The 12,582-nt window shown below is 44.2% G+C and overlaps 1 protein-coding gene across 1 annotated transcript in view; it reads right to left on the bottom strand.

Annotated features, from left to right (window-relative positions):
* PKMYT1 (protein kinase, membrane associated tyrosine/threonine 1) overlaps positions 1-10,363 on the bottom strand; it is a 387,797-nt gene extending 377,434 nt beyond the window's left edge. The window contains exon 1 of the mRNA XM_086931706.1: positions 10,155-10,363. The gene's annotated coding sequence lies outside the window, so the exon portion shown is untranslated. The remainder of the gene's footprint in view (positions 1-10,154) is intronic.
* Between the last annotated feature and the right edge of the window lie 2,219 nt (positions 10,364-12,582).

The raw sequence follows: 12,582 nt of genomic DNA, 5'->3' as shown, positions 1-12,582 counted from the left end.
AAAACTAGACAGCGAAATAATGCAGGCTGTCACCGCTTCCAATAAAGACAGCGGTAAAACGTTACCAAAAGGCTTTCCACTCAAGTACTCATATGTAACTGATGTAACGAATGTTCTTTTCGCTCAAATCCCTGGAGAGGGGGGGGGGGGAATAGAGTAATTCCAAACATGGAACATAGATTAGGACTAATTTTAGCAGCACATAAATGGCTCGCCGCTGCACACGCAGGTGTTTCCGCCACAGTGTCATTATTAAAACAAAGATACTGATGGCCACGCATGAGGTAACAGACCAGAAACTATGTTTTGGAATGTGAAATCTGCCAGAAAATGAAAGTTTCAACAGTGAAACGCCCGGCGCAGACGCCCCTTTTAATGTCAGATAAACCATTAGCACGTGTTTACCTGGACCAATATGGTCCCTTACAAAAGGGATGGTAACTACAAATATATCATGGTCGCAGTGGATTCCTGCTCAAGATTCATTTGGATGTGGCCTCAGCGCTCGGCTGGAGCCCGAACTGTTATAAAAGATTTGAGTGTTTATCGGCATATACGCAATCGGCACTCTACATTCTGACCAGGGTCCTGCGTTGAACTTCAAAGCTTACAAGGAGGCCATGGCCAATTTGGGCGTTGCATTGCAGATTAGAGTCCATTCCATCCTGAGGCAAATTCTGAAGTGAAAAGAAAAAACCGGGACATAAAGCAATCTATAACAGCTAGGGTATTAGGCTCGGGTGACGGGTGGGTCAAACATCTAATAAGTGTCCAATGTAGTTTAAATATTCTGTCAAGAAATTCTCTGGGTGGAATCACTCCATATAATATCCTCTTTGGTAGTAGAATGCTTGCCCAGGATCACGATCGTCACACTTCAGTGGTGGAACAAAAACCCTTTGATATCAAAGACCGTTTGGCTGTTTTGCAGGACTTAAATGAGAAAAGAAGTCAAAGCAACACAATACAGAAGCTAACAACCACTGAAGGAGAACCACCCATCCCAGCAAGGCCTGTCTGGATTCCAAAGATTGTGGATCTAGTCAGAGAAAAGATTGCGGATAAGAAGGAATTTGGGCCTTCTTACAGAAAACCAGTACCTGTGCTAGCAATCCGCGGATCAAGAACAGTGTTACTGCCGCCCCTTGCTGGAAGAAAAGAGAACAGGTTCGTATCCATCGACCTGGTCAAACCACATCATGTATCCGATAATAAGTACTAGGCCCAGAGGACTACAAAGATGTAGCAGAAGCCCAAATCTTGCTACTATCCAAGAGGTTCAGACTGAGAGACAGATAACATTTGAAGACTCAGCAGCACAGAACAAATGGCTAAGCAATAAAGCTATGGAACTTGTGCCTCGAGACCCAAATAACAGTTCGTCAAGAATCTGAGTACACTAATATGACAAAGGATCCGGTAGCCCGAGTGATTAAAAAAAATCCTGATGCAATTCCAACAATTGACAGAACTGCCTCTGGCTATTTCATTAACTTTGATATGTTTTCTGTGGATCCCAGTGAGCCCGAAAAGACGCCAGCAAATAAAACTTTTAAAGATCAAGTAACAGAACTCTTTCAGCAACTTGAAAAAACGTATCTGGTTTCACATGGGTTGAACTTTGGATTATGCTTGGCGTACTTTTTCTCCTACTTTGGCTAATCATGGTATTAACTTTGGGAATGCCGATAAATGGAAAATATAGTAAAATGGACACAGCAAGAAAGATCAACTTGCTCCTGAAGCCACACAAATAATCTCATCGTGAACAAAGACTTGACATCAGTGAACATCACAGCCGTTCCTAACCCTGGTGATATAGCATGGGACAGAACTGATTATGACAATTATGGTCCTGCAGAGCTGTTGAAAATTCCACATCAATTTAAGGTTTCCTTGAGTCACTTTGTTTCACCCAGCACATTTTCTGATGATTGGGATTTTGAGACTGTTAATAATATGATGTCAGACTTAGAGATGTCTGCTAAATTCACAAAACATGAATACTTAGAAGGTTCATCAGATTATGCACAAATGTATTGGTATAATCACTATGGTCATCATTATTTGCACAAATCTGCAAACCCTAGAAATGTTTATACTTTCAATCAATGGGAACATTGTCCAAAAGGTAGCTCAAAAACATTCTATGAAAAATGTCCATACTTCTCAGGTTTTAATATCACAAATCCGGAAACGTTTTACTTTAAAAATGTAAGTAAGACAGGAATGAAAAGTAGGTTAACGAATACGAAGCAAATTTATTCAGCAGCCTTTTATGCCCAGCTGTCCTCGTTAGGTTTCGACTTTTGGGGTGACAACATAGAAACGAAAACTGTCTGGGGCTCAAAAGACTGGCAAGTGCAGGTAATAGAAGCTTTATTTCGAGCCTGCATTATCCCTGAACAAATAATGTTTTTGAACGGCACTGTGCAACAGACATCCTGCCTTGGCCTGGCCAAGATAAAAGACTTTAATAAACCGTCCATACCTACACCTGATAGTCAAAATACTTCAGAGGGAGGGGTCGACGTAAAAACTATTTTACTTAAAAACAGAACTGATCCTGATTGGAAAAAATGGTTAATAACTGTCAAGATAGATTCTTGAACAAGACACAAGGATTTACAGTAACTACGCCAGATCCAAGATATGTCCAGAGTCAACGTCCAGGGATAGTAACAACATACAGTGTAGGTAAACTGTGCCTTGAGTGGCTACAAAAATCTACACTTATAGAGGTTGAACAACACTTATCTTTACTTAAAGATGGCGTTGATTTAATGGACTACTTACTAGGTACTGCAAAACAACGTCATAAACATTTCATATACGCCATTTATAATGAAGCTTGGAAAGCGACACAGGCAGAGACTGCAGAAAGAATAGGAGAAATTGATTGTGTTAATTTAGAGAAATCACGGTCTGTAGTGGACAATGGGTTAACGACCCTGTCATCCAGAATGTATTCTTTGGACAGCATAGTATCCTCTCATAATGGAACAGGACTTGCTCATGCTACAGCAAGGACAGTCCCAATTATGTTCTATAATGCTTTTAGGCTGGACGTTGCAAAATAGTCGTTCTGGATATGTGCCATGGCGTCTAATCAACACCACGTCATTGTTTTCTGTATTTAACCTTATAGATAAACAAATCACTTTGGCGCAAAGAGGAGCAAGCTATACGGTGCTGAGCATTGAAAAACTGGAATGATTACCATTAACTGTTTCAGAAAAGCCTGCAACAGAATGGATAGTACACGGGATAATCACTCTGCCTGTCACGATTTTCAATTTTCAATACTGTTTGAAACATATACCAGTTGCCGTGTATGAAAGGTTGGGTAAGGAATACATAAAGTCAACCTGGGAATTACCATACACACACAAATGTTGGAGTGGAGGAAAAGAAGTATTTCTTAGTGGTACACAATGCAAAAGCGCACTAAGCGGTACACTTTTATGCCAGGGTATTAATTTACATGGAGCCTGTGAAGGTTCTTAATACAACTTATCCTGCCACCTGCAAGGTTCTTAATACAACTTATCCTGCCACCTGCAAGGTTCTCCAGGAGCAGTGATAGATCAAATTTTAGGCAGCTTTCTAATGGGAGCTATATAATGTTGAATGAGGACAGCTGTTGTGGAATGATGCCAGGAATAGCCAGGGTCACTTGTATGCAAGTATTGTTTCCTAAAGCGAAGACAGACGGTGAGTCGCCGTTATGGCCTTCACTGAACATCTCTTCTATTCGAATTGATACTTTAAGCAGATTGAATGCCATTTTTTTACAAAAAAACTGTGCCACTGACCTAGTCCAAAGAGACGTATGAACTACAAGTTGCAAGGTCCTCTGCAGAGATACATGCCCTTTTATCCACAAACTGTCCAATACATTTCGTAGAAATGTTAGGTCATATCTTAAACATGTCTGATACCAGTGATATTGTACATGTATTTAAGACAGTTTTTTCTGGACTGTTAGCACATTTTTGAAGCAATCCTCTGCATTTTTCCAAACTTCGTGCACTCTGTGTTCGGCGGCCTGCCCCTCATTTTGGGACTCGTAGCAGGAATACTATTCTTGTTCCTTCTGCTCCGATATGGCAAGTCCGGTCAGCAGCGATACCCAGATTACCATAGAGAACACCCTCCTGGCAATGAAGTGTTGTGAGAGCATGATACAGATCCTGGGACTGGCTTGCTTAAGAGACCTGAATACCACGTGGTTCCTATCATTCCGACCAATCTGGCAAGATTGCATCTTACCTGTTCTACGATGCTTGCTAAGTGGAGAAGAATGCGTGTTGGACGTCAGTCTAACACTTCCATCAGCACTGCCAACGGATGTAGATAGCTTGCTTGGTTCAGTAACGGCCCATGCATCGTGTTGCCCCCAGCGGCTACCAACCTGATGACTGCATTCATTGAGATCTCACAGACGCAATCTGCTGACGGTGAGATACGTGGATCGACAGGCACACAGGTACCATTTCCATCTCCGACGAAAACTGCTAATGCGGCTAACGCTGACGGCAATGCTTCACATTGTTGTGCTATCATCGGTTTACTTAATGAAGTGGTCCAACTTTCACCTACTGTGGTAGACTATTTCTTCACCAGCTTAGAAGATTTAATGTTTTCTCCAAACAACGAGAATGACTTTTGAAGTTAGCACACAGCGTTCTATGGGACTCTGTATTCGAACTTCACTATTCATAACAAAACTTCCAACTTTAAGAACTCTATTTTTCTGCGATTTGACTTTTCCCCCAAAGTGAATTTTTTTTGTCATGGAATGGTCTCGACCTTTCTTCTGTATTTAAGAGCCATTTCATAAATGGTATTTCATGACTCATTCTGATAAGCATTTTCCAATGACAAACGACGTGCTTTAAATGAAAATATTGCTTTTTTAAATGCGCACAGCACAAATGCTCATCTTTTGAGTACAACCATTTCAAATGCATTTTATGTATTTTGGGAGGGATTTTTAACACATCATGCTTTAGATATGTTTACAAATGCTTAGAATTTAGTAATATCGAACATAATAAAGTGGAGTGGGTGTTGTGTAGCATTTTAGAATCCAAGCGTAATTTACCGATTCATGCCCTTATATAGGTATAATTCACATTGCCCTTATATAGACATAGAAAACATGCCCATATTTAGACATAACCCATTCAGTCCAAACAAATACAGGCATGGCTACTTCCACTAGTTCCAAAAGCCACAACGATTTCTTGGAAAACTCTGCTTCAGTAGTCAGGGACATCCCCTTACTTGAATATTGATTTGTCCTAGATATCAGAGTTTGTAAAGAACTACCATACCCTTGGGGTTCTTTGGTGACATTATGTCAGACTTTACGTCAAACTACGCACCTTCAAGGTATAAATATGCCTACACTTTCCCTAGCAAACACACGGTGGTTCGGAGCAGCTCGACTATCTACTTGCCTGACGCAGCTCGCCACAGCAAGTGCCGAAGGAAGCCGACCCTCCAGCTGATACACCGACAGAGAAGCTGTCCTTTCTCTCGCTGAGAATCCAGCTCCAGTGTTTCCAAGCTTCCCTCGCGGGGTGTTGGGAAATAGAGTCCTGAGACAGAGATACCAGGCCTCCTTCATTCTAAAACCAAGGTACGGAGCTGATTAGACCCTAAGAGAAATCTTGGATAGATTCTTGGCAAAGAAAACTAAATCTATGCTACACCTCACTTCTTCCCTCGTACTAGACTTAGGTTAGGTACATTGGGGTAGGCGTATTTTAGAAGCACCAGTTGAGTACTTTTAGCCTTTGTTATTTATGTATTTATCTATCCATGGCTTAGAAACCATACAATACTTTTACAGTATTATTTTATAATAATCTTCTTACTGTACACATTATACTTTGCAACCAGTATTAAGATTGTCGCAGTTCACTTTACTTGCTTGAGAAAGAAGACTGTTCAATAAACCCTTTTATGAAAAAACGCCCGTCTCTCTATTTCTCTGCACCTCTGATAAAACGAAGCATGCACGATTGACTGAGTAAAATATCGATCTATTGTTTCCATGACTCTGAAGATCAATTTTATTCTTGGGGAAACAAAGTTGTCATGTTTATGCGGTTGTCAGAAACTAATCCCTTCTTGTTTATTCGACAAAGTTTCTAGTGACCTCTGAGCTAGCTGGCACTCACAATTAAGTCTAATATATTCGATAGAGACCTAGTAGACATAAGTCCTACGTCAAATCTATAGGATATGTTATTCCAATGCGCAGAGCCTATTGGGAAAATAGGAACTACACTACACAGGGAATTTTACATTCATGCCTTAGCGGGTGTAAGTTCAAGTTACTCTTCTTTTAAGCTTGGAGTAAGGCAATGCCATCCACATAAGCTATAAAATCTCATGGCCAGATTATTTCCAGTAATCTGTGCTCAGGCATCATCTCATCTGTCTTGATCTTTCAGCAATGACTCCTACGTGAATCCCAACTGATTTTCTAACTGGCATGCCTTACTTGCAAAGCTATACATCTAAACAATTTGTGCCTGTCAGACAAATAGGACCTGACAAGAGGCTCACCAGAGCAAAGAGGAACTTAAGCTAAAGAATGCTCTATTAAGGAAGTCTAGAACCCTAAGACAATACTACTTTTGCTGTGGTCCACGTAAAATGGAACTCTACCTATCTGAGTTGTGATGTGCCCTACAACTCCTCTCCAGATAACACACTTAAGGAGCCTATATAAAGATTCTATACACCAAAAAGCTGTGACAAAAACATGGCACAACTCTGATGTTGATTCATGACACCCAAACACTACTCATAAAGGACACACCAAAAGCAGGCATTCTTGCAACGAAACACTCTCATACTGTGCTTCCCATCTGCAAATGTGCTTCAATGCCGCGTCTGGGGTATAAAGCTCTATATAAATGCAAGTACTAATACATTTCTGCTCCTGTCCTTCAGTGTCCAGGCATGTTTTGCCTCAGGTGTGTGGCTGATTTCACCAAATGCTGTACCTGGTACGATCAAACTGTAGTATCTGCACAGGTCATATCCGACCCTTTTAGTTAAAGTGAAGGAGGCACAGGCCACATATTCTTTGCTCCGAAACTGTGCAACTGTTTCGCCCATATCATGTAAGAATGGTTACATGCCGTGTCTAACCCTGGCCACCACTACCACGGCAGAGATCACTAGCCTTCATGGATAAGTACGATAGAGTAGTGTCCCCAGGTCAACAGTCAATTACGTAGATTATCAGGTGATTGTGCCATCAGCGGCACCACATTAAAGTACAGCTTCTGGCCTTCTGTAGCATCTTTCCCATATGTTTCATAAAGGTAACCCAGGACTACAACTCCTAGAATGCATTGTGTTTATTGGCTCACTGGTTAGAGGCGGCAGACCCGAGAGCAGAGGACGGCCCGGGACCAGGGTTCGATTCCCGGCGCGGCAGGTTTCTGGACCAGGGTCAGCGGGCTCGATAATTCTCTCGCCTCGGTGCCCACTCTGATCAGTGTTCACACTCGGCAACTCTGGGCATTAGCTTGCCTCATCTTCACTAACGGCCCCACCAGACCGCCGGGGATGCCTGGTCTCACCCTGGAGATACCCATTAAGGGACCATCTCTCAGGGAAGCCAGGAAGGGTTTCGCAGCGGTCGAGGCGCCTTGGGACCCTCCGGGTAAGTAGTGCGCTATATAAATGCCTATACATTTACATTTACATTAAACACAAGCAGGGGACTAGAAAATGGTGTCCCCGAAGATCCTGAGTAATTTTGTAACCTCATTACTTTTGAAGTGTACACAAGCTACAGAACACGAGTACAAAAGTATGGTCCTCTGCAAGCTACTTCCTATCACCTATGTGTAACATTTTAATAATTACACTATAATTATGAGTGACATTCAGCAACTAACAGCGACACTTTCTAGCAAGCGAAATCAAGCAATGAAAAACATTAATGTCAGAAATTACACCCATTTGAGCAACCTGAAACTCTTAGAAGATCTTAAAACTGCTGCAAAGCACCAGAGGCCCCAACGCTGAGTCTGAGCCGAACAGGGCCACGCCCATGAACCAGAATCAAATAACTGGGGCCGCCTCCACTTAAAAATATTTCTATCCACATACTTTTGCAAATAATGTCCCTGCCATTAAGGAGCATGTACAGTCTGGACTGCCTTCATTCATGAATGATACATGCTTTTACTAACTCAATGACACTCAGACCTCCGACTCTGAACCGGTCCGGAAGCATACACAGCTCACGGATCTCTAGGTCACGTGTTAGTCCATTAGCTACACAAGCTATCTTGCACTCCATAGTTTTATTACCTATTGTTTTAAGAGGAACTGGGTCAATTAATAGACAAGACGTGAATCTGATTTTTCATCATATCTCTTTGACCCAGACCATGAGGGAATAGGCAGCAAAGAGGAAACAGAAGATGATAAAGCAAGGAAAATTATTCAGGTGGAAGAAAACATTGATGAAAAATGACCTGCATGATTGAGATAAAGAGCAGAAAGTGCGGAGGTTGAAGAAAGAGTATGCAGGGGGGGGGGGGGGGGGAAGAAATCAAGACTAAACTAGACTGACAGGCTGCTAAGAAAAACTTTGAGGCCCTGCACTTAACTTATTCACAAATTAAAAGCTAGTTATTATTAACATTTACTAGTTGCTTTGTTATCCCACTACAACACTTCGGTACTCTTACAGAACTCTGTATTGCAAGAAGTAAATAAAGTGCTTGCTCTTATACTTTTAAATGTGGCAGGTTTTCTCTGTCAGCCGCAGCACAAAAGATGTGCTGCTGAAGTTGTTTAAAAACACAGTAGAAATGCTAGTAAGGAGCAGTATCCTGAAATAGATACTAAACCAGAAAGGCAGCATTTTAAACCATCAGGTAAAGGCCCCAGAGCAGTATTAGCCAGTCTGTTTTTTTGCTCAGTCTCTTCCGTTTCAGTCTGCCTATATCCCCCCACCCCCGACTCCCCCCCCCCCTCACCCCCACCGCCTCTCCCGCCTCCCCCCCCAGTCTGCCCTTGTTTTACCCACTGCAATCTCACCCTGCCCCCTTCCCCAAACAACCCTTTCTCCAGCTCTCAGGTATCCGCACTTCTCCTCAGTCTGCTCGATTTACCCTCAGCCTGCCCTTTCTCTGTAGCCAGCCCCTTCAAGTCTGTTTGTTACCACTTTCTTCTTATCCTGCCACCTTTCAACTAGACAGCAAGTCCTCCATTGAGTCTGGTCTGGTCTGCTTTTAGTATGCCCATATTCCAGTCTACCCACTTACATCTCAGCTTGACTATATCTGCTTTTCTCTCACCCTACCCATTATCCCCAGTCTGCCCATTCCCCTCGATTTTGACCATTACTATAACCTAACATTCCCCTCAAATGACGGGAGGGTTACGTAACAGTCACCCGTTTAACAATGTGAACACGTGCTATTAGGCTGGCAGTAGCCCGGGTGAATAGACACTTGGCTTGTGTTGTGCGTGGAAGGGTGGGTACCACACCAGTGACGGTCCTGGGCTCATGGTACATGCTGGTGTGCGCAGACAGGGAACCCCTTGACACGCCTGTGTTTACCTGCAACAATCTCACATCCATGCACCTTCTATACCTGACCTCGCACGGCGTCTCTTTACATGTTCAAAAGTGACCCAATTTGCAAACATGGGCCACCTGTTTAACCATCAGATTCACTTAATGGGACTCGGGTCCACTTTTATTTTGGTGCTCAGGCCTGTTTTCTGCCCAGTCGGACCCTGGGAACTTGGCTCTCACCAGGACCCCTCTGATAGGGCAGGGCTGGTACAGGACCTCCCGTGGAATGGGACATGTGCGGGCTTTGCAGTCACCTCACCGAGCTCAGGGGCCGGAGAGGCAGCTGTTCTGTTCTCTCCTCCGGCGCCAACACAAGCAGAACTGGCATTCACTTTCCTCAGAGGGAGGGGCGCAGGCTACACGAGAGACAGTTCAGATGCAGAGAACACACGAAATGAGATCGTTAAACGTGACCCGTGAAGCAAAAGAAAATATCGGCTGGTGGTTGATTATTAAAAATGTGATTAAATAACAATACAGAAACCCAATGGAAGAAAATGTGATGAAAGAAACGACCGTATTCTACCGGTTGGTTGCTGCCTCAGGTGGTCTCAGTGACGGTGCTGGAGACCGCGGTACTGCTAGCGGGTTCGCCCAAGGCGAGGACTCACACGAGTGGCACTGCACAGCAGCCCTTGCTGGCGCCTTCAGCTCAAGTTACACAGCAACAAGTCGCGCATGCCCATTCCTTCACTTCCTATGTACAGACATGCGCAGTGCAGCACTTCCTGGCTCGAACACGCACGATATCAGAACTGCGTAAACAAAGAGCACGTAATTTCTACGTTGAAGCCATGACGCAAGCAGAAAGCCCCTCCCCAATAAACCCGCCTACAGCACCTTCTGCCCTGCACAGGAATCCGACCCAGCCCTGCTGCTGGGTGCAGCTGCTGGCGTTTCATGGGAAGTTATAAATAACACTGAAAACTAAATTCAGGAACACTCTTTTCTTTTAACAACCACAGAAAGCGAACAGCGTAATACTTCTCGAAGAGGAAAGGGTATGTGTTAAGAAGCATGGGGTGGCGGGGGTCTCTGCTTGCACGGCTGTCAAAAGCATGTGTGATATGCCCATGCATTTTTGCTGCACGACCGTGCACTCTCTTAGTCGAAGGTCCGCTTTAACTTCTAGCATGCCTAGTGGTGTTGGCGCGACTTTGGAGCTGCAGTACCAGGTTCGAGTCTGGGCGTCGGCACACCTGCCTGTGATTCTGGGCAAATCACTTAATCTCCCCGTGTCTACCAATAAGGAATGTGTCCTTGTGTAATGTAACTGGTGCTTATGAAAAGCGCTCCAGTCAGTACCTTAGAATCGAGTTCGTGCTACTTAAAGAAATCAACCAAAACAAGCATTGGAAATGCAATAGGTCTCGCATTAGGAAAGTTTGAGCTATTGGTCTTATAAATGACATTTTTTAAATTTATGTTTTGTTTTTTAAAATAGCTAAATTAATAGCTTTGTCATTTACAATGCCAATAGTTATAACTTTCGCAAATGTGACACCTATAGCATTTGTAATGCAACATGTTTTGTATTTACGTGACTTAGATGTATTGATATTACAAATAACAATGGTTTTTGATTTTTTTAAATAATTAATACTTAAATAATTTATTTAATTTGTAGTGGCAATAGCTTAAACTTTTGTAATTAACTTTTGTGAAGATTATGTTCAGTGTTTTTTATTGTGACGAAAATTCAAGAACAGAAGTGAAATATTAACATCTTTTTGTGATTTGTAATAAAGCTTGAAAACAGCTTGAAACATTGAAAGAACATATTTGAACCAGTGATGCTGTGGTGGTGCTGAGTAATGCTGTTGTTGCGCTGAGTGATGCTGTTGTTGCACTGAGTGATGCTGTTGTTGCGCTGAGTGATGCTGTGGTTGCGCTGAGTGATGCTGTGGTTGCGTTGAGTGATGCTGTGGTGGTGCTGAGTGATGCTGTGGTGGTGCGGAGTGATGCTGGGGTGGCACTGAGTGATGCTGGGGTGGCACTGAGTGATTCTGGGTGGGCGCTGAGTGATAATCTGGTGGTGCTGAGTGATAATGTGGTGGTGCTGAGTGATGCTGGGGTAGCGCTGAGTGATGCTGGGGTAGAGCTGAGTGATGATGTGGTGATGCTGAGTGGTGCTGTGGTGGTGCTGAGTGATGCTGGGGTGATGCTGAGTGATGATGTGGTGGTGCTGAGTGGTGCTGAGTGATGCTGGGCTGGTGCTGATTGATGCTGTGGTGTTGCTGAGTGATGCTGTGGTAGTGCTGAGTGGTGGTGCTGAGTGGTGCTGTGGTGGCGCTGAGTGGTGCTGAGTGGTGGTGTGGTGGTGCTGAGTGGTGCTGAGTTGTGCTGTGGTGGTGCTGAGTGGTGCTGTGATGGTGCTGAGTGAAGCTGTGGTGGTGCTGAGTGATGCTGTGGTGGTGAGTGATGCTGCGGTGGTGCTGAGTGATGCTGCGGTGGTGCTGAGTGGGAGATGGGGAGAGGGAAAAAAAAGGAGAGCAGGTAGAGGGAGAGGGTAAAGAGAGAGGGAGAGAGAGGAGAGAGAGACGGAGACGGGGAGAGAGGAGAGGGAAGAGAGGGAAAGGGAGAGAGGGAGAGGGATGTGAGGGAAAGGGAGAGAGGGAAAGGGAGAGAGGGTAGAGGGAGGGTAAGAAGAGAGAGGGAGGACGAGAGCGATGGACGGAGGGGGGGAGAGAGAGAGGAGAGCAGGCAGAGGGGGAGATGGGGAGAGGGAGAAAAAGGAGAGCAGGGGTAAGGTAAAGAGAGGAAGAGAGGAGAGAGAGAGGGTGAGAGGAGAGGGAGAGGGTGAGAGAGGAGAGAGGGAGCGGGAAGTGAGGGAAAGTGAGAGAGGTAGACGGAGAGAGGGAGAGTGAGGGGAGGGAGAGAGAGGGAGGACGATAGGGAAGGAGGGAGAGGAGAGGGAGTGGAGTGAGAGAGGGAGAGAGAGAGAGAGGAGAGCA

The sequence above is a fragment of the Lissotriton vulgaris genome, chromosome 7, assembly GCF_964263255.1.
Source record: "Lissotriton vulgaris chromosome 7, aLisVul1.2, whole genome shotgun sequence".
Taxonomy (NCBI): Eukaryota; Metazoa; Chordata; class Amphibia; order Caudata; family Salamandridae; genus Lissotriton; species Lissotriton vulgaris.
The sequence above is the reverse complement of the archived record's forward strand: the minus strand, read 5'-3'. Positions and strand labels throughout refer to the sequence as shown.